General features: G+C 33.4%; 1 protein-coding gene and 1 pseudogene across 3 annotated transcripts in view; both read right to left on the reverse strand.

The window, feature by feature from the left end:
- The window catches only part of CAMKMT (calmodulin-lysine N-methyltransferase), a 329988-nt gene that overhangs the window by 114756 nt on the left and 191286 nt on the right, over nt 1-23946 (reverse strand). The window lies entirely within an intron of this gene.
- Nucleotides 4388-4506, reverse strand: LOC112477965 (annotated as a pseudogene).

Raw genomic sequence — 23946 nt, forward strand, 5'->3', positions numbered from 1 at the left:
TAGAATTGAAGGACAGATAAAGAGCTTCCCAGACAAAAATAAGCTAAAGGAATTTACCACCACCAAGCCAGTATTACAGGAAATGTTGGAGGAACTTCTTTAAGAAGAAAAAACATGTATCAAAAACAGGAATAAAGAATGATAACAACTACATTCCTACCTCAAGTGGAAAAGAATTTAAGTGCTCCAACCAAAAGACAGAATGGCTGAATGGATAAGAAAACAAGCTCCTACATATGCTGCCTACAAGAGACTCATCTCAGATTAAAAGACACATACAGACTGAAAGGAAAGGGATGGAAAAAGATATTGCCTTGATGGACCTAGAGGGTATCGTGTTGAATGAAATGGGTCGGATAGAGAAAGACAAATATCACATGATTCCACATACATGTGGAATCTAAAGAACAAGATCAACAATAATAATGACAAAAGCAGAAATAAACTCATAGATACAGAGAATATTCTGAGGGATACTAGATGGGACGGGGATTGAGAGGAAAAAAGAGGACAAAGGAATTGAGAGGTACAGGTGGATGGTTGCAGAGTAGACATGGGGATGTAGAGAATAGCATAGGGAAGATGATTAACTGAAAAAAAAAACTCATTGAATTGTACAATGTAAATGCAGGCAACTAGTTGTCTATTATATTTCAATAAGATGAAAAAAATGTGTTAGGTACAACAAATTGTGAATTATTGTAAATGAGTTATATGCAAGGTAACTCCACTAATTATCAAAAACTTTAAGTTAGAAATCTCAATGATATATATAATGTAGAAGTACACTCCATAACAATTTTCTGAGGTTAGTAGATATTAAGACCATTCAGTAATCTTTAAGTGCAGACACAGACTTGAGTAATAGTCAATACTTCAAACAAATATCCCAAACAACTTTTTCAACATCAAAAATGAAGTTTCTCAAAGATATCCTGTTTCCACTATTTAAGACAAGTTAAATTGCATTAGTATTAAATATGCTTCCATCCTTGTGTTTACATCCCTTCCATTCAAAGCTGCCTCGGACTTGTTGGATAAAAGGTCATGGAGTAAAACCTATGGTCAGTACCCTTTCTGAGCCCCATGATTCATAAAAGATTGTTTTTAATTTTTATTTTATTAGTTTCAAGTATACAGTACATTGGTTAGACATTTATATAGTTTATAAAATGATCCCCCTAATTAAACTATTATGAGAAGTAGATCTGAATTTACAGTAGTCCAGGAGAGAAACGATGTCAAAAAAGCTCTTTAACTTTATCATAAATGAAGTGATCAATAACTACATGAAACATTGTCATCAATTATATATGAAACAGAATAAAAGGTAGTTGTACAAAATAACTGCTTAGAGAAGCAAAAAATAAAATAAAAAGTAGGTAGAAGCACTGAGAGCCTTACTGCTGAACTCTGCAAAAGGCGCCTTCAAATAAATATTTCAAACCTTCATATGAATATTTTAAGCATGACAACTACACATAAACACACAGCCAAAGTGCTCAAATCCACTCAAGAAAGACTATTAAGTCATCAACTTGCTCCTGACAGGATCCACTGAATATGGCAACAGTGAGAAGTCAGGAGACAGTTGGAATCATTTCAAGACTGCTAATTTAACTTGTCTTAAAACCAACCAATGCTCAACGTGTCATCATCAATGTCATCTCATCGCAGTCTGAAAAGCCTTCGACCTAAAGCAAAAAGGTCCCCAAGTGCCACCCTTCTTGTCTACTGGTTGAAAATCTAATTGGTTCTGCTGACAGGCTTGGGAATTGGTAGGAAGGCTGTTCAGTTAATCTCCAAGGGCCAGCAAAGAGCTCAGTATCCATCTCTGAGCTTTGCTCCCTGGCTGTCGTAAAATGACTCTGATGGCAGTGCAAGCTCTTATGCTTCAGCTGTCTTCTGACTTCTGTTAAGTCAAATTCAATAAAGTTTGTCACTCAATAATCTGAGAGCTACCCAACAAAACCTCTTTGATCAATAACAGCTTGCCTGCTTGCACTTGGGAAGGTGACCTATTAAAGATTAAAAACACACCTGCTGCTTGAAGCAGAGAACATCTTTTCGTTTTTTACTTTTAAATGAAAATTTATCTAATAAAAGTAGTCTATTAAAACTGTATATAAAGCATTGCATAGGAGAAACAGGAGATTTTTAAAAACCAGCTCCGATATGATACTTTCTTGATATCTGAATAAAAAAAGTTTTGAAATTTATATGCTTCTGCTATATTTGGTTGTTATATAAGCCACCTTTATCCCATTTTTGCGTTTGAGGATCTCACACTTATTTGTTGCCTATTTACAGACAAAACACTGGTATCGTAACATTAATTCAATCCTCAAATCAAAACAAAGTAATCCGTTGTCCCATGTCACCTACCTTTCTGCAGAAAAATCATGAATGCTCATTCAAGGAAAATGCATTGTATTTTTTAAAGTCACAACACTCTTTTCATTGAAGAGGTATTCCTCACCCATTCACAGACAGCAGATCAGGCTGTAATGAGGTTGAAGTCCAGGGAACTTCAAAACTAAGACTTATAGCTCAGTGAGCTTGGAGAACAATGTAAATTATTGGGAAATAGCAAAGAAATGTTTACATTTACATCCCATACTCAAGCCTCCCATCCTGATGATTAAAACTCTTTTAGAGTTTTCATATAATAATTTTATTAAAAAATTTATAAAGAATTCCAAAATAGTTTAAAATTTAATCAAGATTTCTTTGTGTTTTTTTTTTTTTTAGAGAAAGGGAAAATTGTATAACCCTGGTTTACTTTATTTCAGGAGTGGAAAACAGCATAGCTTAGGTTTTTTCTCTTATCTAAAGAGTGTATGTTTAGAATATATTTTGTTTGCAATCCAACAATAATAATTGAGATGCATTATCATATAATATTATCATATCATATTACCAAGATGTTGACATTATAGAAATAGAATAAGATAAAAAATTCTACAGAGCTACAATTATGGGTCAATATTAATAAAAGTTTCCACTAGAACATGACTTTGTTTCCTGATTGTCAGCTGCTCTCACCATGTAGTGCATGAATTTCCCTATAGAGACGAATGTGCCCACCTCTGAAAGTATGTATATCAGTCTCTTGTTTGGGTATTTTTCATAAAATTTAAACATGTTTATTTTGTAAGGCACTAATTTTCTTCCATGACATTCACAGTACTATCACATAGGACATATGTGACAGGGAGATATGGATTACATCTCCAACAGCCCCTAATAATTTCATCATAGTCTCTTTGAACTCTGCAGCTTTTTCCTGATCTGAATTAATCACTTCTCCCCTTCATTGGCTATTATCTCCTTCGTTTTGTGCTTCTGGTTTTCCAGTTTCTATTGAAATGTCTTCATCAAAGCAGCTGCACACAGAAACAAGAGTTCATTTCTGCTTTCATTTGTTTTCTCCCGATTTGTATGATATGCATAGATCAAGGTTTTTAACTCGTGTATGTAGCAACATGTAAAGTCCAGAAAGGCCAACCTAATCTAATTAAGGCTTTCTGACTAAAATAAGGTAATTCTTCATGTCAGCTGAACCCTGGGATGAGGTGACTCATTTCAGAGAATATCTTAGTTTGTTCAAATGTATAGTTATAATGAGGTTGAACTGAGGACAAGAAACATTACTGCTTGTGATCAAGAAATGATCACCTTTCTGGTGAATCACATACAAAAAAATATTGTTGAAGGTTGTTCTTTTAGTATACATATGGCTTGTGATAGAAAAGCTTTTAAGTCATCTAAATCAAATGACAATAGTAAAAAAAAAAGTGGGCTTTAAAATATTAGAATTAGAGACAACAAAGGAACAAGCAATCACTAGAGCTCTCCTTTCATGGAGAACAATTGCCTGGCAGATAAATGCAATTTTTTTTTTTTCAGGTCTAAAATAAATTGGTATGTGACGAGGTATCTTAGGTATGTTTGTAAAAATACATTACAGCACTTTAAAATACCAACAAGAATTGAAGTGAACATATCATCTCTAATCTATACACTATATTCTGCCCAGAACATCCAATTGCTTCTCAAACATAGTATGTCCTAAAGCACTTTCATCGTCTTACCTAAATACAGCCCCAAGACTGTATCTTTCTCAGTAAATAGCATCATCATCCATCCAGTGACTCAAGGCAGAAACCTGGGAATTACCTGGAGTCTTCATTTTCCTTTAGTTATCACATCTAAGCAATCACCAAGTTCTAATGGTTCTTTTCCTTCTAAATCTCTCTCAACCTGGTTCCTTTTCTCCATTTCTTTGGTCAGCCAAAACCTAGTTGAGGTGCTAATCATCTCTTACCTTGATCACTCCTCTCTTACCCCGACTCTCTGACACTTCTCTCTGACGTTCATTTTTTTACACCTACAGCACCTGGTCTTCCAAGGTGGTCTCCCATCCAAGTACTAACCAGGCCTGACCCTGCTTAGCTTCCGAGATCAGACGGGATTGCCCTTGTTCGGGGTAGCATGGCCGTAGATGAGGAAATTACTATATTAAAATTCCACAATTTGTACTTCCTCAAAGTTAACTCTCCTCTCTGATTTTTTGAAGTACTGTCTTTACTCAATAAATACATTATTCCTAACAACTAGAGTGACGGTGATGAATGTGATGTCATCTTTATTGATTCGCAGGAAGATATCAGAAATTTTCCGAGAAACTTTATTGATCGCATATGCTGACAGCTATTCCCTTTTAAAGTGGCAAAATATTCTGGTTATTCTATTTCATGAATGATCATTCCCATAAATTAACTTTCTTTTTTGTGCAATATTATCAAGTTTTGATCATTTTAATGACAATGGCTTTCTGTTAGTTTTCGAACACAATTCTAGTGCATAAAAGTTAAATAAAGGGCTTTTAAAATTACAAATGGTAATATTAAGGCATCGTATACGGTTCATTTGAAAGTTACCAGGCTTAATGGGCTAAAGGAAAGAATTTAAACTCCCTATTGTAGGTCCTTCAGAACCCAGGTTTTATATTAAATCTAGTAAAGATAGTGTAACTTACTTTGTAATTTCTTTATTTATCACTATTAATTTTAGGCAAAATCGATCCATATTCTCCTAAAGTATCTAAGTATATACTCTTTAAATGGATTCAGGCTAACTGGGAAATATACCTTCAGAAACATATGCAAGCCCGGCCTCAGATAACATCCTATCACCGCCACCCTCCCTAAGCTCACCCCCCTTTTGCTCTGATTATCCTTCTGGACCTACTTCTCCTTATTTTGCCCACTAGCATTGTTTCTTGAACCCAGTTTCTTAAATGTTTGTAGCTTTAAGCCTAATACCCTTCTCACCACTTGAGAAGATTACAAGAGTTTGGTTCTCTTTTATTCTTATATGACAGGATTCTCAAAAATGGAGTTGATGGATCCACTTCCAAGGGTCCGCGAATCCCTGAACTATGTGTAAAATTCTATATGTAAATATAAGTATTTTTCAGGGAGAAAGGCTCTATAGCTTTCATCTATTTTCCATAGGATCCCCAACACAGGAAGGTTAAAAACTGTGGTGTTTTTTTATTCCCACCCTCACTTAATAACAACGCAGTTGGGGCTTACTACTCATACCTTATTTTTATTTTGAGATGTTTCATTTATTTTTAGCAAATAGGTTGCAAGTGTAAGCTTGTCAGTTTAATTCAAGGGTTACATTATCTTGGTTGTACTGACAGTTTTTGTTCACTGAAAATGTAGATTTTTATAATTTGAGTAATTTTCTTGTGAATCACAAATATGGAGGAAACTTCAGAGTTTTTGGAGAGGGTCATCAACTTCACATGATAGCATTACTACATCCCAAATAGGAGAAGCCCCAAATTTCTTCAGAAATCTTTTGCCCCTTATTCTTGGCTTCATTTTTCTTCTTAGACTCTTTTCATCCCAAATACTAATGCTTAATCAAATATTATCTTTTGCATAATTTAACTCTTTTATATCTATGTGCCCTTTTTTTCAACTAAACTATAAGCTCTCAGAGGACCGATACACTTTAAATTTTTGTTTCCTTTGTCCCTCAGAGATTTGCACAATGCAATAGCAAGTAGATGCTCAATAAATCTTCACTAAAGGAATAAACTCATTTCTCTGGTAAGAAACATATCCTCATCCCTAATCTATTCTAGAGATGAAAAAAAAAAAAGCCTTCTTTCTTAGTGGAGAAAGAGACATCATTATTTTCTCTGATCTTTTATTTTCTCGATAGTCAACATCTTAGGCTAAGATGCCTTTGAAAGTCAGCTAGATGCACTGCAACTTTATTTAACAACTTCTTTCTCATGAGGGTCTTACATGAATATACTATTGAGAGTGGTGTTAAACCTTTTTTTCCACTCCCAGCTCATCAGATGTTTGATGATTCCATCAGTAGCAGGAGTTCACTAACAACAGTAGTTCTCAATTCAGCAAGGGGAGGGGAGGGAAGAGCTGGGGCATTAAAAGCTCTATGAGTGATTCTGATCCATCTTTCTGGAAATGAGACCTTTCTCCCCCGTTCCTCCTCAGCAAGCAGAGAAACACTAAATTAGGACAGTTAGGAAGACAAGAGAATTAGTCCATCAGAACAAATTTTGTAATTTCAGAAACTAAATTTTTTAAAATTACAATGGTCAACAAGCACTTAGTAATTAAGAACCTTATAACCATATTAGAAGTCTCTTACAAAGAATCTTATCTAAAGGGCTTTTAATGGCCTTTGTACACCTCAGTGGAACTCTATGCCACCCACAAGCAAAAATAAGCTAAATTTTTCATTGATTAACTTCTCTTTTCCAAGCCTAGGAATAAGTGGGGAAGCACTCTTTTTACATGTAATTTCCTCTTCTGAAATACCTGCAAAAGTGGTTGGTATGGCCAGAAAAAGTTAGAGTTGGGGATTGGGTTTTACTAAATGAAGTAAATTAAGTACCTGAATGAAGTAGAGAAACAAAGACATGTTGACATTTATGTTCAAAGAAAAAGATGAAAGATAATCTTAAAATAAAATACTGAAACAAACACTTTAGGGGACCTGTTAGCAACACCTTCAAGGGAGTACCATCAGAATAATCCAGTATATGGGAAATTCTACAGGACAAATGATCCAGTGTCTTTCACAAATGATAGGCAAGAAAATAAAAAGGGGAGGAGTAAATCTAAGTTTAAGAGATTCTGGAAAAATATTAGCCAAATACAATGTGTAAACTCTAATGCAGATTGAAACAAACTGTAAATATTATATATATATATATGTGTGTATATGTGTGTAGGGAGGGAAACCTAAAGCCTTTGTATATTTGATTGTATTAAGAAAAGATATTTTAGATGTATTATTATTGGTATATAATTTATGGATGAAAGTATTTAAGGATGAAATGATATCTAGTATTTGATGTGATATAATCCAGTGGGGAGAGAGTGGTAAATGGAGATAATAAATGAAACAAGATCGACATGCTTTGACTATTAAAGTGGGTAGTGAGTATATTGGGCTCATGATATTATTGTTTTTAGTTTTGTGAATGTTTTAAATGTATCATAATAAAAAGTTGTTTAAAATAAAAAATAAAATACTGAGCATATCTATATATATATTGTACTATATTTGAACAAAAATAGAGGCTAGAAGTTGAGAATATTTTCAAATTATAATTACTTACATATGCACAAAAACAGACTTCATTTAAAATGCCAATTAGCCATCTAATTGCATCAATTATACATTTCTGCTCTTAAATCACTATAGCCAAGAGTTTATCTATTTTGGTTCTCATTATGGTACATAAAACATCACATTTCACTAAAAAAAGTATCAACAATTCATAATATTTCGTGTTCTTTCAATACATTATAAGTAGACTTGACAAAAAAACATTTGTTCTGTAAATCATTGGAGCTTTAATATTCACTCCTAGAACACACAGTATATGCAAATGTGATACATGCAAGAGCAACTTAGTGTTTAGTTAAGAAATAAACACAGGTACTGCTAATTTTTAAAATATTTTTAAGGCTTCATATAGCAACCTACCTTCCCCTCCCCTCCCAAAATAGATTTCTCTACCATTACCACTGTGAGTTAAACTTTTTTATGTTATTGTAGATGATGGAAAACATGAGGAAAATGTTCTTAAGAGTTAGAACGATTTCATCAGCATTACTGGGGCATTCTGAATGTAATCAAAGAGGTAAACGGTAATAAAAAATATTCTTTGACAGATGAGCCTGCCATGTCATGGGAATTTGAAGCCTGTCTGCACAGAATGAATTTCCTATTGAGGCAAAATGTTCTCTCTGATGATAAAGGAACCAAAATAACTTTTTAAAACCACAGAACTGTTATAAGAACAGTAAGAGGTACTGCATGACACATCACAATTATGAGCTACTAATACTGACAAACAATTCAGAATCTACATAAGCAGGCTGAGCTTCAATGAAACTTCAGGATGGTCACAAAACTGAAAGAGAAAATAAATAACTGCCTAGAAATAGCTGCAATTAAATATTGACGACAAGCTATAGAAGACCGGTCTCTCTCAGAGTAATCTTAAGGTGTCATATTAAGAAACTTCTAAGTAATTTACTTCATTTTTATTAAGTAATTGAAATTCTATAACAGGCACTTTATATTCTGAAATGGTAGACAATTGAACTAGATGACCTCTATGAAAATGGTACCCAAATTTTTGTAACTTCCTAAATGGTACAAATTTTTTTTTTTTTAAGTTTGGGGACTCCAACTTTGCTAAGAACATTATAAAACCAATAACAGCAAAAATCTATCTTCACTACAATTTAAAAAATTACATTTCAATAATAAAAAGCTGGGTATATTTAGCTTTATGACAAACTCATCACATCATCTTCTTCTCTCATTCCACTTCTGACAAGCTAAAATGCTGCCACTGACTACTTTTCATAGGCTTGTACCAGTATATGGACTGGCTCTGGATACTATTACTCTATAGTCTCTTCCAACAATGAGTGAGAATCATGGAGACTAAGATCTTTTGACTCTCTAAATGTTAGAGAAGCTGATCATTTAGGTTATTTAAACAGAAAAGGATATTTGTCCTTTTGAGAGTCAATTTGTAATTTGTAATTTTTTCAGCCAATCTCTTTCTCTGAATGATTATGTATTAGCTAATTTCCTCACCAGTTGTTTTCCTTTCCAAATCACTTTACAAAATAGGTATTTTAGACATTTAGTTTATTATAACAATGGGGATCACTTTTGGCTAATATTTTAGGGGCTAGTTTAAAAGTTCAGATTTTTTAAAGTAGTAAATAGCTGATCTACAATATGCTTGAAATGGTATATCCAAACACTCGGAAAACACAAAAATATTTAACTGATGATCCTAGAATGGTTCATTTTGAATAATACTCATGCAAACTATTTAGTTGAATATAGCCTCAAATTTTTCAAATGATCATGAGCTATATAGAAATCTTTTCATAGTTTTCTTATTAAGAGGATATTTGCCTATATACTACAATTTTATCAATAGAATTAGGAGATATTAAAAATATTTTAAAGAAGCTCTATGTATAAAAGTGGCTGTTTTCTATCATTAGGATCATAATTTCTTAGGAACCTCTACATACAAGATGCTACTCCATCAGAACTCACACTCAAGTTAGGAAATTAAGATAAGCAAGATGTGTGATCCTAAAGGAAAAAACAGATTTCTCAAGAGTTCTCCATTACTTACCATAAGACCTCGGATGAGTCATTTCATCTTTCTGTATCTTTGTTGCCTTAGGGTTTTGAAATAAATGGCCTCTAAGCCTCAAGAATTTTGATATTTTGATTCTCAAAATTCTAAAGTGTTGTGCCTAAACAAATAAAACAACAAACACCTTAGGAAACTACACTTTTTCATGATAGACCACATATTAATTAGTCATCACCTTATATATGTGCTGTATTCCTGTGTGTGTACGTGAATGGGCATGTGTGTGAATATGTATTACCCAGTGTGATTACATCCACTTAAACCATCAATATTGATTGTAAATAATCTGTACCTGTTTCCAAAACAAACTTTACCCCTCAGGAAAGATTTGCCACCACCAAGTATATTCAAGAGAACATGCTATAGTTTGAAAAGGCTATAACAAAAATGCTTTGAGCAATAGCAACAGAGTTAGGCTAAGTATGGGAAGTAGGGATATGAGAAATAATCACTTCTCAATTATGTATTCCCCTTAAGTGAAATTCACTTTCAATTACGGCTTCTTCATCCTCAAGAGTTTTAGACTCCCTATCCCACAACTAATTAAGAAAGAAACAAATTGGGGGATAGAATAAGAAAAGGGAAATAGAGTAGAACAGAAATATTACCATGAATATCTTGGAAGAGGGGCAGGAAACTGAGAAAAAGTATGCAAATGCCTTGGAATTGCATTTCTTCATCTTTCAGTTGAAGAAGCTGAGTTTATCAGGGACTATTGGCACTCAGTTTGGAACTAAGGCGATGTAACACTCATTGAAATGGAGGAAAAGAAATACTCATTCAGACTGGTTAAATAAAATGAGCCAGCTTATATATCCAGTTTTCTCTGTCTCTGGGACCATGGAAGGAATAAGATACTCAACAACTTTATATCATAAAATTTTCTGGAGGATTGAAAATTACACTCAGGAAAAAGAAAAACTTTATATGAGTATCCAAAAACAAACTGAATTTGTAAGTGTAGGATTGAAATCAAGGATGGTTGGAGAACCTTCAAAGTTTACAGCTTTAACTCTTCAGAATTTAACAAATCAGAATCTCATTATAACTCTTTAAATAGGTATTTAGAGTGCTGAAATTAATATTTTATTTTAGAGAATGTAAAAAAAATTTAGATGAGCTTTCCTAGGTTTACTTGTGCCTACAAAATCCCCAAACACATTTCCTCAATATGTTATAAATCTTCCAAGTTTGAATTCTCCTACTACATAGGGTTTATGGATAAGAAAGAGTTTCTGAATTTGAGAATTTGGTTGTTTCCCTTCTAGTCACTTCCAGTTCCCTTTTGTATTATAAAAGATAGTCAGAAATAAAAATGTGATAGTGAAACAGCGCTTTGGTTGCCCCAGTAAGGGGCTTAGTCAGCAAATATTTCAGCAGGTAATATTGTGGTCACAATGAACAAGAAGGTAACTTCTAAGCATAAGTCTTTTTAAGAATAAAAAATAAAATAAATTTCAAACAAATGATTCTTTATATGAATCCATACACTTTTCTTTAGTCTATCTAAATTATACCTCTTATCCAAGGCCTAAATCAAATCACACCTCCTTAACAAAACCTCTAGTCTACAGGACTCGAACTTATCCGTTCTCTAAAATTCAATGGTAGTCACTAACTATTTACTGAATACTAATTAGATGTCAAGTAATTAACTCAAGCATGTATTCCAAAAATAGGAAAGAGGTAAGCAATTTGACAATCAGACAAGGTCTTATAACGCAATTTGACTATTTTATAAATGTTAGTGTTACCTTCCCAATTAGATCATAATTTCCTGAAGAACAAAGACAATGTCTTATATTTCTTTGGCTTGTATCATTATTAATGCCTAACTCAATATGTTCAATTAAATAAATGCAGCTATCACCTCAAAAAGTTACTCTGAAATAAAATGACTTTGAATTAAAAAAATGCAATGAGAAACTGTGGGAAGAAAAATATTTTAAATAATTAATGAGGGTAATTTGGCTATGTGTATGTGTAACTTTATATAAAGTAACTCCAATCCTAAGAATTTATCAAGTGAGGCCATCTTACCCCAGATGACTCAGTAGAGCTGCCAGATGATTGTGGTTGCATGAATAATCTCAATGCCAGCAGAAAAACTGCCCAGCGGAGCTCAACCCATACTGGTGACTCCCAACCAAATCCATGAGTAAATAAAGTGTTTCCTGTTGTTAAACCACTACATTTGGGGTTATTTGGTTATGTGGCAATATAAAGATTATCCAATTATGTTAATAAGTATTATTTTTTCCAATAGATTGGAAAATAATTTAAAAGTAAAACTAGTTTTAAAAATATAGGTTGGCCAAAAGCAACAAACGAACAGGACAAACAGAGACTCATGGACATGGACTAACGGTTACCAGAGGGTAGGGGGAGAGGAGGAAGAAGTGAGGTAGACGGGGTGAAAGGGGTCAAATATGTGGTGACATTAAAGAATTTTTAAAAATTAATTAATTAATATACATATTAATTAATATATATAGGTTGGGCACATAAGAAAATATTGAACTCTGCGTAATGATTCTTAAATACTTGGAGGGGGTAGCAGTATACTAATGTTTACAACTTAGTTTGAAATACATAAAAATACAAGATGGATTGATAGGTAGAGAGAGGACTAGTTCGATTGGTACATGATAAAGCAAGTATAAAATGTCAGTTGTAGAATCTAAGTGGTAAGTTTGTGTGTTCACTATAAAATTACTTCAATATTTTTGTAGTTTGTTTTCTTAATAAAAATGTTGGAAAAACAGGTTGGGTCATATTGTACAATCACACTACGAAATATTATATAGTCATTAAAAATAATGGGTGGAAGAATATTTATTATCAAAATTGACTGCTAAATCTTTAAAAATCAAAGTATAAAATACTATTAGCAATATATTATTTTTTGTAATACAGAAATTGAAAAGTACAAGTATAGAAAAAAAGACATATACTACATTATTACCTTTGGATATGGGATAATGACTTTTTTATTTCCTTTTAGCTTTATGTGTTTTCCAAATTGTACTGCTTAATTAAGAAAAATTTTAAAGTAATTAAGAGAATAGAGAAAATGTTTAATAGTTTAAATCTTCTCATTTTGAAAAGAACTTTTTTTAAACAAACGTATTCAATGTTTTAGAATAAGAAAAAACAAAATAAGGAGAATGGAGTTTAGAGAATAGTAAGAAAAGGTTCGTTTAGCTATTTGGAAATATTTAATAATAAAAGTAACTACATGCTCGAAAAGAGACTATAGCTTTCTTCTTTCTGAAAATAGTCTCTCCAGGAAAGAAAACTATGTTAGTGACCTCTAGTTTTATGACTTTTTAAAAGTAATGAAGAACTGATATTTATATTTATATTTAGTCAAAGAGTGTCAAAATATATTATAATTAATTTGAAAACATTATCCCTCCCTAAATTTAGGCTATGATGGTAACCTGGTAATTGGAAGAAGAAAAGATGGCGAGGGAGTCTAATCCACAGAGTTAGCTAAATTGTTAGCCAAACATTTCATAAATTCCTGAGTCTATTTAACATTGGGGTACTTTTAATCCCCATCTTAGGGGAAAAAAAGAAAAGATTTCTAGAAATCATCATTAAATATCTCTAACGAAATTTTAAATATTAATTTTCATATCAAAAAACTATGGGAACAACAAAGCAATTTCATCCTACATGCTATGTGTGTGCATGAGTGCATGTGTATGTGTGTATGTGTACGTGTGTGTGTGTGTGTGTGTGTGTGTGTGTTTTCACTGAACAACAGGAAGAAAAACTTGTCTAAGTTAAAGTACCTAAAAATGAAAGTACAAAACACTAGGGTAGAAAAAGTTTCTGTCAAATTTGGTCTCATGGTGGTGGTGGTGTCTAGTGAAATAGTGAAGCTAGGGACAGTTTTAAATTTAATCTGAAAAAAGGATCAATAATTTTTTGCATTTCAATTCAATGATAAATGTAAATTTCAGAATGTGAAAATAAGTAATAGCCTTTCTAACAAAAGTTTTCAACCAAATAGGTTATTTTTAGTGAAATAAAACCTAAGTTAAAACGAGAATCTTTAACACTTTCCATGATTCTTATTCATAAATTGAAAGATAAGGTATTTAAAAACTATTAGTTATTCAAAGTCCATTGAGGGAAAATTCATAAAACTTCCATACTAAAATGAATGTCTTCTTGGCTTCTTAAAGCAAACGAAAGACGAACATAAAGTTGTTTTTATTGACCTTCCTCAGGTTTCAACTCTACTGTTAATATACATTCTTTCTCAGGAATACTGTCAGCCCAACCCAAGCTTGGTTATTAGACCAGACATTTTAGAACTCAGATTGAAAAATAAAACCAAAGACATGTGTGGAATCTAAGCCCCAGATTCCCATTTCTGAGATTTTTAATGAGTGTTTAAGATTCTGTAAAAAAAAAAAAAAAAAAAAAAATCTATGGTTTCTTTTATTTTAAAAAAATTTACATAGATTGATCTTTAAATTTTAAGAAATGATTCTGACAAATTACTTTTCATTTCCACAGAAGATAATGGCCCTATTAAACGAAATAATAATAGGGCATGGATTAAATGGGCTCTAAAAGAATATGATATTGATGTATCTACATTTTCCAGCTCATTCATTGAAAGGATTAGCTGTAACCAGTGCAGTAGCTATGAAATGTTGAGGGAGATTGGTTCCTAAGAACTGCCAGATGGTCAGAAGAAAATATTTTACAATAGTGTTATTGGAGCCCTTCAGACAAGGACAGATATAATCTAGCTTTGAAAGCTGTCAGTATTATGAAGTGTTACTTTCCATTTGTAAATAAACTATGAGTTATTGTCACATGTTTGAGATGGAGAACAACAGAACTTTCTAAAAATGTCCCAAAGCTTCTCATAGCTAGGCAATTCTCACAAATTTTAAGTGTTTTTCCATTCCATAGCAAATGTTAAAGCTAATCGTTTAGTAAACAATGGTCGAGGACCATGTGTCAGGATCCACAGAAAATATAGGATTTTACTCTCTACATTGCTAACGGATTTATAATTGGTCAAAAGTTGAAAGACATGCTAAATGTGTGAGCCCTATCCAGACGAAATGCATACATTTTTCTTAGGTAATTATGGCCATTTTACCGACATGTGCAATTACTCAATCTAATCATGCGACGTCAGTTAGCAACTTGCAAATATGAGGTTTGGCATATGCACTAAACACCTGTGACAGAATTTAACTCTTCTGAATGTCATATTTAAAAAACACGACTTTATCTGTTTTTTCTTTTCGTTTTCTTTTTTCCTCTAACCACCACCTCACTACTCATATCATAGCCTTTAACAAGTTTCTAAGACAAAACACAAAGGAATTCTGATTTTAAGGGTCCCAAGCTTGCTGGCAATTAGGTTCTTCTGAGCTGAGAATTCATTATGGTATATAATTCTCTCCTTTATATCATTATATTTCTATTTTGTGCTAACATTCTAAATAGGTTTCATAGATTAAAAGTGCTGTATGATTAAGTCAAACTTGTCAGGCTGTTCATTAGGGGTTCATTGAAGAGGACAATGCTAATTACAGCAGGAAGTAATGGAATGTAAAAAAAAAATGTATATCAAAATGTTGAATAAAGCCTTTCAGACAACTCCACAAAGAAACTGGACCTTCATTTTTTCTCTCATATTCCTTCATAATTTATTTTTGTGTAACTTGGTTTTTGTGATTCAAAACTAAATTTTCATTAAAAATTAACAGAAAGTAGGCAGGGGTCCTTAGGATTCATGGAGAATTGGGGGGCGGGGAGCCCATGAACTTGGAAGAAAAAAATATCTGTTATTTTTGTTAAACTAACTGAAATTTAGCATTTCCTTCAATTACAGATATAAGTTATGATCAATGATATTTTTATATAATATCATATTTGTTACAGTTATTTCAAAATGCCATTTAGTAGCTCATTCTCAATGAAAAAATATTATAGTTATTAGAGCTACAACTAGATCTTATTATTTTATTGCATTAATAAGGAATCACATATATCTACCACATAATATTATTTCTATTTTTTACTGGAACGTAAATTAAGATTAACAAAGAGCCCATAAAGTGACATGCTTCCTATATAAAGTGGTGATTTTATTGGCTGGTGAATATTATTGATTATAGACTCACTACAAAGAATTATGGATGTTAGATTTTTAAAATAATTCTATATTTAGTCAATCAAATAGAGATATGTAGGTAGTTAGTGGAAATCTATTACTCACAAATTAGTACCACCTTCCTAGGATTGGAACTTAGCCACAAAGATAGTTAACTAGTCCATGTGAAAGTTGGGCCTTTGTGAAAACAGTCACACCACAGTTCATCAAATCAATCAGTCAATTAACATGTACTTAGGGAATCACCACTAGTGACACCCCAGACAGAGAACTGTGCTCCAAAAGAGAAAACTACGAAGTAGAATCTGATGCATAATAAACAATCTCTAAGATGACTTTTACTGAGAAAAATTTCACAATTATTGAAAAAGACTTTAATCATTCCAAACTTTAACAGAGTAAAGATCTAATCAGTAATTATGGGATAATTCATTTTCCTTATAAAAATATAATTTTTTTCTATAAAGTTTGATTTCATGGCAGATTTAAGCAAATGCTAAATTTTCTATTGGCTATGAATTAGAAAGAAATCTACGTGCATGATTTTAATTACCAAGTAAACTTGGGACTGGTTATTCCAACAATTTTGTCAGAATGACCTCCTGCATGGTCTGGGGAAGGCAGTTCCATAGTTCAGCGATGAAGGTCTGTGAAGATGCAAGCGCAAATTCGGAGGCTGATCGTGAATGACCCTGTTGCCTCTGGAGAACTGCCAGTTTCCTGGCTGCTTGATGATTGGATTGGACTTTAAGGGATCATTTTATCACATCAGTGGTTCCAAAAAATGTGGATGTACCATAGAATCAGATGGGGATCTTGGTATAAACAGATTTATGAATTCATCCACAGATTTAGATTCAGTAGACCCAGCAGGCTTCACTGGTGAATGCTACCAAACACTGAGAAAGAAAATACCAATTCTTTTCAAATCCTTTCAGAAAACTGAAAAGAGCATTGTCTAATTCACTTTATGAGGCCAACATTACCCTGATACAAAAAACAGACAAACACATAATGAGAAAACTATAGACCAACATCCCTTACAAACACAGATATCCTCTGTTATTGTTTCTATTCAGCACCATAGTAGAGGTTCTACCCAGTTCAGGATGGCAAGAAAAAGGAATAAACAGCATGCAGATGTGAAAGAAATTAGTAAAATTGTCATCGTTAGCAGACAATGTGATTGTCTACGTAGAAAATCCTACGGAATCTACAAAAAAAAGCTACTAGAACTAATTAAGTTTAGTAATGTTGCAGAATATAAGGTCAACACAAACATATTTCTATATATTAACAACAATCTATTGGAAATTAAAATTTAAAAATAAAATTTGCCATAGTATTTAAAAATATAAAATTCTTAGAAATAAATCTGACAATAGATATGCAAGACCAAAATATTGAAAATCACGAAACATTGCTGAAACTTAAATTTTAAATTAATGGATATGCCATGTCCATGGGTAACAAGACTCAATACTGTTAATATGTCTATTCTCCCCAAATTGATCTAATGATTCAATGTACTCTCAGTCAAAATCCTGGCAGTCAAATAGAAATTGACAAGCTGATTCTAAAACTCATAGGGGAATGCAAAAGACCTAGAATAACCAAAACATCTTTGAAAAAGAAGACCAAATTTGGAAGACTAATGTTACCTAATTTTAAGACTTACTATAATGATTGATAAAGTAATCAAGGCTGTGGTTTCAGTGTAAAGATGAACAACTGTGATACTGCGATTTGTAATAAAAAATATTTCTTGATGTTTATTACCATCTTTTCTAGCACAAAGTTTCTAAAACCCTTGGAATTTCCTAAGTGGTGAGAGAGATCAAGGTGTCTTTTATTATGCTAATGAGGTGATTTTTGGAATGCCCCTAAGTCACCTAAGAATGGGAGTTGGTTGCCAAAAGAACCAACCATGTGATTGGAGGGTTGAAACTTCCAGTCTCAGCTCCTGACCTCTGGGAAGGAAAGAGGCGATGCTGGTTGAATCGGTGGGTCGCCAATGGCCAGTGATTTAATCAATCATGCCAGTATAATGAAGCCTTCCATAAAAACCCAAATGATGGGGTTTGGAGAGCTTCTGGGCTGGTGGAGGTGCTAGGAGAGTGGAGTTCTCAGAGAGCATGAAAGCTCTACGCCCTTCCCACATACCTTGCTCTTTGTATCTCTTCTATCTGGATGTTCGTCTATATTCTTTATCTATTTTTTTCATAATAAACTGGTAATCCAGTCAGTAAATGAGTTTCCTGAGAAGTTCTGTGAGCCATTTTGCAAATTAACTGACCCCCAAGGAGGGAGTCTTGGGACCTGAGTCAGTCAGAAGCATTGGAGGCTAACGTGGAGGATGGTCTTATGGAACTGAGCCCTAACCTATGGAATCTCAGGCTATCTTCAGGCAGATCGTGTCAGAATTGAGTTGCATTGGAGGGACACCCAGCTGACGTCCCAGGCATTGCTTGGTGGTATGTGGGGAAATACCCTCCTCTCCACACATTGTAAATTTGGTCTCAGAACATCCTTTAACTGCATCCATGGAACTGAATACAGATTCCAGAAGTAGACCTACACATACATGGACAACTGATTTTTGACATAAGTTCAATGATATTTCAGTGTTGAAAGGACAGTCTTTTCAACAAATAATGCTGGAATGACCAGACATCCATAGGTAAAATAAGAATGTTGATCCAAAACTTGCACCATATACTAAAAAATTACTCAAAAATGGATCATAGACCTAACTGGAAAACCTAAATGATAAAACTTATATAAGAAAACACAGGAGAAAACATTTGTGATCTTGGATTAGGCAAACTGTTCCTAGACATGAACAAAAAAAAGCATGATCTGTAAAAGAAAAAGAAAAGGGTGAATTGTGCCACCCTCAAATCTTGTTACAACATTGGCCTATTACCCGTCTGATGTGAACTATGAAAAAATAAAAATAAATTAAAAAGAGTACAAACAGTTTGATTCTATCTATATAAAATTCTAGAAAATACGAATTGATTTAGTGACAGAAAGCAGATAGCGTTTGCCTATAGGGAGGGGTGGGAGAAAGTGCTACAAAGGGACATGAGAAAACTTTTGGAGATGATGAATGTGTTTATTGTCTTCAGTGTGGTGATGGATTCATGGGTATATACATAAGTCAAATTTTATCCAATTACGCTTGAAATATATGCAATTTATAGCAGATCAATTATATTTTAATAAAGCTGTGTTACTAAAAATTCTTTCCAAGTGATCCTGACACTGTCTGATTTTGGAACCACTAGACTAAACCAAAGCCTTCAACGTCTATGCCACCTTAGGTTGTCTATTCTGTTTTGAAACAGCTTTTAAGAAAAAACATTTCAGAAACGTTTGATAACATGTTTGAATGTTTAATGACTATAATAGCAAAAAAATTCTTCCTTTACCTAATGAAACTCTTGCTACATTTAAGCTTATTTGTTTTATATTCTCACTTGTGAAAATTAAAACAAAACAAGTGCTCTATAAACTAATTACGACAATCTGACCTACAGCAGCTACTCAGCAGATGGCTACGAAATGAAATGATACCATTGTTCAATTTGAAGAGTGCTCCCCCTTTTCTAGTTTCAACTTTAAAGAAACATCTACTCATATTATATATTTAGAATGCTTTTCTCTGGACCCTCTAGCTTCCCGCAGTATAAAATTAGAATAATTAGAGAGTTGTGATTAAAACTGACTATTGCAGAGTAGGACTTCTGGGCTCCTCATGCTTGCAAATCATATTCCTTTTTACACATCCTAAAATTATGCGTTGCTTATAAATAATGACACAATTGCTCAGTGATACATGATTTGGGTTCCACTATTGACTCCCAAGTATTTGTCATATTTATGGCCAAGCTACTCCCATCTTGTATCCATCTTTGGTAGTGCTCATGGTCACCATAGCACGTTATTTTGAACTTGCTATTGACCTTCACAGAGTTTATAATAGTTTATTTTTATGGTTTAATATCATTTCATTTATACTATAACAATCTTCCAAAGTACTTGTATCAGGGCTTTCTTTGGCCAACCCATGAATTTATTTTACATTGTTTATCCATGACACGATAGAAACTCAGAATAACTCCAGCATTGGGATATGTGTTTATAGAACAAGACTCATTGTTGAGATCGAGCCTTTGATAATCATTTTCAATTATAACTTTTCAGTGAATTGGGCCCCTTCTTATAGGAATATGGTCTGGACTCGACCACATCCTTTGAGTTAGTGCTAAAATGTCATATGTAACTGAATCAAAATCCTTTCTGAAGTTCAGATAAATTACATATCCTGCTTCCTAAATGTCTGTATAAACTGTCAATCTCTTGAAGAAGAAAATTAAATCGATCTGGTACAATTTGCTCTTTGCAAAGCCAAGATAGTGACTACTCAGTGCTTCATGCTCTCCTATGGGGTGACTAATTGATTGTTCAATGATTTCATCTAGCACAGAATCTTTACAGGTATCAAAATTAACCTGACTGGCTTAGGAGGTACAATTTTCTCCCCATTAAAAAGCTGGGCACTAAAATTGCTTTGGCTTAATCAACAAGACCTTTTTTACTGGGTTTTTGTTTTTTTTTTTTGTCATTTCATTCAGATATCCAATCTCCTACTTTAGACCACAGGACCTCCCGAGAAGGAACTCCATCCTGCTTATCTTCTATTGCCTTATAGCATCGAATACCATGCTTTATGTATAGCAGACATAACTATTGGTGGATTTGAATTTTAATTCTCAAAATTATTCTGTTCCACAAGTATTCCACAATGTACTATATCAGGTTAATTTTAATTTAGTGTCTCACATTTTAGTCGAGCATTCTACTGAACAACTCAGACAGCATTTAGTTATTATTCATATATTATCAGTGAAACAGTGTTTCTACAGGTTGGACTTGTCTTTATAACAGACTTTCATTTGGGATTAATTGATTTCATTGTGGGCCAACAATATTCATATATCGTGAGACAAGGTAATATCCCAGGTCCTCTGGTACATTTCCACAGCTCACAAATAAAAATACACTCCTACTTTCAACTCACCATATGGGCTAAGGTTAAGAAGCAGCATTCCAATCCATAATCTCACTAGATTAGGTTATAGTTTATATTTTATAAAATATTCAAATAAGATCTAAACATCACTGAGGTACTTTAAGCGATCATCTGAGGTCAGCTTAAGGAAACATTTTATGAACTACCAATATAAATAGTACTAGCTCTTTTATTATTGAGAAGTTATGTATCAAGTAGGTTTCTAAATTCTTTACCACCATTAGCTCTTTTAATCCTCACAACAACTCTATGATGTAAGGCAACATAATATCGCCATTTTACAGATAAGGAAATTGAGGCTTAAAGTGATTAAATAATAGGTAACAGAGCTTGCTAAGTAGCAGAGCAGGAATTTAAATCCTTATTTGTTTTACTGTGCAGCCTAAACTCTTATTCACTATACTATTCTGTCACTCTGAGGGCGTACTGAGTGCCAAGCAAGACTCTAGGTACTGAGAGAGAAATATGAATTAGAAATAGTCCCAGCTCTCAAAAATCTTAAATTTGCAAGAGTTTTGCTGTCATTGTGCTTCTCTCTATAAAGTGGTATCCTTGTCTTGGTATCCTGAAGGGTGCTGTCTGGGATTACATAAATTTGAGTGCACTAGAGATTCCTGCCCAACTCTTTAGTGGCTATTCCAAAACTTTCCCCATTCAAAGATGTTTCTTTGGGGATGGTCAATCTCAGCTATCCTCTCTTTAATTTCACATTCTCATTTGCCGTCACCTCTCACTTAACCCAAATGTCATCGTTTTTCATATGCATATCTGAGTTTCTAATTAAACAATTCTGTATGTATAGTCTGAATAATCTGCTCATAATTTGCTCACAGATCTGAAATTCTTAATTTAAAAAATACAGGAATCTCCAGGACTTGGAGCAGTGTGTTTACCCAAAGTTAAGAACAAGACATTAGGAAAGTGTGACAGGTCAACTTCCTTTTCTTCACAAACTTTCCTTTTCCTATAGTTCTCTTGGAGCCAATGTTGATTAGGCAAAGGTGGGAAAGTTCATTTTCTTTTTCCTTATTTCTCTTTGCAGAATATTCTACTCCCATTGACACTTTATAGTGTGGCTGATTTCTGACATATTCAGGCCACCAGCACCTACCTACATAGCCCATTCAGGAATTCAGAAATTTGACAGAAAAAATTTGAACAAGGACAGTGGTCTTTGTTTTTCTTAATTTTTACTGTAAAATAAAAATTTTTTAATCTTAATTCTGTGACTAATAATTTTATTCCTATTAATTTTCCAAACTGAAAACCAGGGCTAAATTTGTTTTTTCAGAAATGGATCTCTTTACGTTCTATAGTTACCCTTCTCAAATTTATTCCCTAATATAAATATTGGCAAGGCCTTTAAAATTGTTTGAGCCAACTTCAGTTTGGAGAATCAGAGATGACTAAATGTTGTACAGGCAAAAATGAGATGATTCCAGAGGAGAGACGTTATTTTAAAAACATTTCACCTGTTATGTGAAAAGACACAGAGACAGTCAGTGTGCAGTGTTTCAGTCTTTGGGATAGCAGTCCTGACCAGAAGAGACGGGACTTATTTTTAGAACACTGGGAAATATAAGAGTTTAGCTTGAGGGGTATGGTGAGGGTAGGAGGGTATGATCTGAGGGAGGAGAGAAGATTTTGTAAGGCTTAAAAGACCATAAGTGTAGGGACTTAAAATTGTTGGCCAAAGAGAGCCACTATAGGTTTTCGCAAAGGAGAACAGAGGGAAAACTCTGGGCTTTGGAATCAGACAGAACCAAGCACAAATTCCAGTTCTACTACTGTTGAGAACTTTACTTTTGTTGACTATAAAATAAGGTTAGTACAATTTATTTCACAGAATTAAATGCAATAATGTATGGAAGTGCCTACTGGAGTGGACTCAGTAAAGGCTAGATTTTTTTCCTTTCAAAAGACTTTGTCAGGAAAAAAATGAGATATCAGATTTATCTGGCAGCAGTGGAAAATATTGAGGGAGGGTAGTGATTAGTGAAAAAGAAAAACCAAGCTAGGAGATTGTTGCAGAAATGCAGATTAAGGTAATGAGAATGCAAGAGTGAGAAACGCAAAAGTCAAATTCAAGAGAACTTCTTAAAAGAAAAAAACTTCATGAAAAATTAGATTAAAAAGGTAAGAAAAGTCAAGATAATTCCAAGATTTCTTGCTTGGGCACTGGAAGAATGCTGATGGAAACAGAGTAGAACATCAGGCTGGGCAAAAGAAGCCAGACACAAAGAATTTATACTATATGATATCATTTCCTTGAAACTCTAGGAAAGACAAATCTAGGGACCTGGAGAAAGGTGTGGGTTGTACTCTGGGAAAGAGCACAAAGGTACCTTTTCTGAGTGATATAAATAGCCTATATCTTAATTGAGGTAATGATTATATTGATATATATATATATATCTATATACATAGACACACTCATACATACATATGTATGTACACATATATGTATACACTTACATGTAATATATGTATATATTTATTTATACACATATATACTTAGATGCACTTACATATACTTTGAAATACACTTACATATGGGTATGTGTATACACTGCAGAGACTTATCAAAATATACACTTACAAAGTATGCATTTAAAAAAATGCAATAGAGTTTTAAAGGTTGATCTTTAAAGGTCCCTGTTCTGGAGAAGCATAAAATTGATCTGATTTCTTATTGGAAAAACACTAATGTCTTGAGTTTTGTCTAGGCATACAATATTAAAGTGAAAAATTACATTAAACAATTAATTATAATCCTTCCTTAATGTCTGCTTTGCTTCTTTCCCATCACGAGCTTTGAGAGCAGGGACCGTGTGTATCTTTTTCACTGAGTGCGGTATCTGATGTCTCCTACCTTGTTTTATATATGGTAGGCACTCAATAAATACCTGTTGACTGAATGTCCAGCCCATTCTAGTC

The sequence above is a fragment of the Pteropus alecto genome, unplaced genomic scaffold (assembly GCF_000325575.1).
Source record: "Pteropus alecto unplaced genomic scaffold, ASM32557v1 scaffold131, whole genome shotgun sequence".
NCBI lineage: Eukaryota > Metazoa > Chordata > Mammalia > Chiroptera > Pteropodidae > Pteropus > Pteropus alecto.